This window comes from Galeopterus variegatus, unplaced genomic scaffold (genome assembly GCF_000696425.1).
Source record: "Galeopterus variegatus unplaced genomic scaffold, G_variegatus-3.0.2 Scaffold240, whole genome shotgun sequence".
In the NCBI taxonomy this organism is placed as follows: Eukaryota; Metazoa; Chordata; class Mammalia; order Dermoptera; family Cynocephalidae; genus Galeopterus; species Galeopterus variegatus.
The window spans coordinates 626,277-630,078 of NW_007726351.1; the positions used below are offsets into that span (position 1 = coordinate 626,277).

A 3,802-nucleotide genomic window follows, 5' to 3' on the forward strand; every position below is an offset into this window, starting at 1 on the left:
CAGGGAATCCTGGAGTTGGAACAGGAGGAGAGGCTAACTAGGAGATTGCTCGCAAGTCTAGCCCCTAGCGCAGGGTTTCACAAACTTAAATGATTCCCAGAATCCCCAAAGGAGCTTTCTTAACGTATAGATTTATTTCCAGGCATCACCCCACATCTACAGATCACACCTCTAGGGCCGAGGCCCAGGATTCAGGTGCACCCATTCACTCTTCTACTACCCTTGGAAACCTGCTATGCCAGTTCCAGACCAGCCCTGCCCATGGCCCCCAGACAGCCCTGCCTCTATCAGAGCTCTTTCTCTTCTTCCTCCTTCATTAGAATTTCAGATGCGGAGGGAACTTTCTGAAACCCAGACGTCTGAGAGGACATTGACAGCATCTGTCAGTTATGCATTCCTGCTACAGGAGAAGCAGGAGCAGAGCATTCCTATACATGGTTGCCATTTCTTGTTCCCATCATTTGTCTTCAGTGACAGCCTCTGAAAGGCGACTAAGAGGTTCAAAGACAGGTATTTCTCTCTCTCCCACAGCCTCCAAGGTCTGGAAAGTGTGTGGTGGAGGTCATCAGGGGCAGGGCAGGCTTACGCGCTTTGCTCAGCACCAAGAGAGGGCACCAAAAATGAAGGAACCCAAACAGGCTGAACTCAGTTACGGAAGATAGGATCTCTGCTTTGAAATCCGGTTTCTTTTCTCACCCATAGCACAGAACACTGGGATAGTATGAGGGGAATGCTAGAAAGTTAAGAGAACTTTTTTCCCCAAAGATGTGTGGAGGGTGGTGGCTGGATTTTGAAAAATCTGAGCGACCAGATGCTGTATTTAGCTGGGGGACCGCCATAACTGATTTTCCCATGGATTTTGGTATTTGTAGTCACAAAGCCCTCCCCGTCAAGGACACCTTGATCCAATATGAGGGTAGAAACCATGTCTCCCTTGTTCATGCCTTCATCCTGCAGAACTAGCACAATGCCTAGCATAGAAAGGGTGCCCAATAAATGTTAAGCTATGAGTGGAGGTTCTGTAGCCATGTGCCAAGGTGACAGGTGGGTCTGGTGGAAGCCACATGCAAGTCTTCTCTACCTGGGGTGTTCTTCCCCTGCTCCTCTTCATTCTGATCTTGGCTCCACAACCCTTCTCAGAAAGTTCTTCCCTGATCATGCATTCCAAAATTGGCCTCTCCATTGTGTCTGCCACACAGCCCTGTGTATTCACTAACAGCACTGGTCACAATCTCCACCTCAGTGATTCACTATTTCATTTGTTTATTATTCTCTGACTGCCTACCTGCTACACTGCCATGTAGGTACTGTGAAGTTGAGGACCTTATCCACCCCAGCACCTGGAACAGGTTCTTAGCACAGCAGGCACTCAATGAATTTGAGTTGAATTAATACAGTGGCATGAGATTATAAGAGAGAAAACTTTCCATAGTTTTATTTATTTATTTATTTAGTAAATAGAGGGAAGGACAATTTATTTGCAGAAGGGAATGACAAGGAGGTCATAATGTGTTGACAGTAGTACCGGAGACAGCAGGGAGGGCACTCCCATGTTCAGGCCTCCATGCCCGCCTCAGGGTGCTTCTGCTGCAGGTGTTTGTCCAGCGTGGCCATAGACCAAAGGGCACACAGCAGTGGGGGCACTTGAAGCGGGTGCTGCCAGGCCCTAGGCCATGCATGCAGTGGTGGTGGTTGAGCTTGCTGCTCTGGGTGTGGGCACAGGAGCAGAGCTCACAGGTATAGGGCTGCTTGCCAGTGTGCGAGCATTGGTGCACTGTTAGGTTACTGTTGGCAAAATACTTCCTGCAGAACTCACAGCTGCTGCCAGGCCCATGTCTCTTGCCCACTCACTGACTTAGGCATCTTCTTGGGCGACTTCTTCTGGTTCTTTGCAGGGTCAGTTCTCAGTTCCTTGGTGACAGCTATCCCGCTCTCCCCACTGGGGCCCGTCTGAGCCCCACTGCCAGGAGCCCCAGGTTCCTGGACATCTGCCCTATGGGCAGCTCCAGCCCCCTCTCTGCCCCTGCACTGGAGGGTGCTCGAGGGGGCAGCATCATGGGCAGCTGGCTCTGGAGGGGCTGCGGAGGCCTGTTCCTGGCTGGTGTCAGCCATGCAGGGGCTCTGGGAGGGCAGCTGCCTGTGGGTCTTGTGGCAGTTGAGCTTGCTGCTTTGGGCACGGGCATAGAGATGCTGGGCACAGGCATAGGGCCGCTCGCCGGTGTGGGAGCACATGTGCACCTTGAGGTTGCTGAAGAAGCTGAGGATCTTCTTGCACACAGGGCAGGTGGGGATCTGCCGGGTGAGGCTGCTCATGCCGGGGCCCTTAGCCTCGGCTGCTGGCCCCACCACTGCCGACAGGGCTGCGGCCACCACGGCCAGGCCCAGCAGCCCGGCCTCTGGGGCCTCTGATTGCGTCTGGTGAGTGGACAGTTCGTGGTCCCACTGGGCACGGCGCAGCAGTGACCCGCCTGCCACAGCAGAGGCAGCTCCAGGCCTCCAGGTCCTCACGTTCTGAGTCCTCTGAAGAGCTGACAGCGCAGCTTCCTGTGGTCCAGGAAGGCACTGATGGCCTCCAACGGGAAGGTCTGCAGGCAGCGGCCGCAGGTCAACACATCTGGGCGTGTGTCGGTCCAGGGCTGGCGGTCGGGAGGGCTTGGGGCCAGCGGCGCGCACAGGCTCGGCGGGCGGGCGCGGGGTCCACTCTGCGGGGCGCGCTGGCGGCCTGGCGGCGGGACGTGAGTCACGGGCCGTGCACGCTCAGACCGAGGCGCTCAGGGGAGTCGACTTTCCACAATTTTAAAACGCACTTTTTATTGATCCTGGAAGCGGGCTGCATCTTACAATGGATGTGCTTATTTAATGTCATATTTCACTCCCACTCCTCCCTGAAAGCTGCTGGTACCTCAGGGTGTTCATGTGGCGGACAGCGTCTTAGCACCACGGAAGGACCGCAAACGAGCATTAACCTGAGCAGAGAAACGAACTGCCTCTAAATCCAGGAGGCTTTTTTTCTGAGCAATGAGGACGACAGAGGCACATCAAAGGGAATAAACTACGGAAACCAGTGTCCAGAAATGATCAGAAGGAACGTGGAGCATGAAGGGCATCCGGAGACAGCAGGGCCAGCCTGGAGTGGCCGCTTCCTGCGCGGGGCAGTAAGAATTTTCCTCCCTCCTTAGCCTCCTTCATCCCAGCTTGGGTATTTATGATTGGGTGGCTGAGAGCAGCCGTGTCACTTCAGGCGTGCCAGCAGGGCAGAAATCTGCATTTTAATAAGCACCCCCCACCACGATTCCTAGATATGTGGTTCTCAGACATAATACATGGAAATGGGGGATGATTCACTCGGATACCTGACCTCACTCCGGGCAGGTTCAGGTGCGTCTGTCCCAAGTCTATTACAAATGAGAAAGGAATCCCATAGGACACCGCTGGACGAGCTCGGAGGAGTCTGGAGGAGCTGCCAGGCATGCCCCGAGGACCTGGGACGAACAAGGATGGACAGAGCCAACTTTAGGGATCTGTGGCTCATTCCTAACTGCAGCCTGACCTCTGGTGGTCACAAGGGAGTGGTTTGGTAGGACGGACCTGGAGTGTTTGGCTTTTTGTGATTCTGGGAAAAAATTATATCCTTATCAACTCCACCTCCACTTGAGAGGCTCTGTGGTCAAGACTGAGATTATTCGAGGAGGGGTGATATGCAGTTTATGGATTTTTCCGAATTCCTTGTTTTTTTGTTTGTTTTTACCTTTTTGTCTTTTTTCGTGTCCGGCAACGGATCGCAACCCTCAGTGTCGCGCCC

The 3,802-nt window shown here is 53.8% G+C and overlaps 1 pseudogene; it reads right to left on the reverse strand.

Annotated features, from left to right (window-relative positions):
- Positions 1–1,554: 1,554 nt before the first annotated feature.
- Positions 1,555–3,471, reverse strand: LOC103585449 (annotated as a pseudogene).
- Positions 3,472–3,802: the final 331 nt, after the last annotated feature.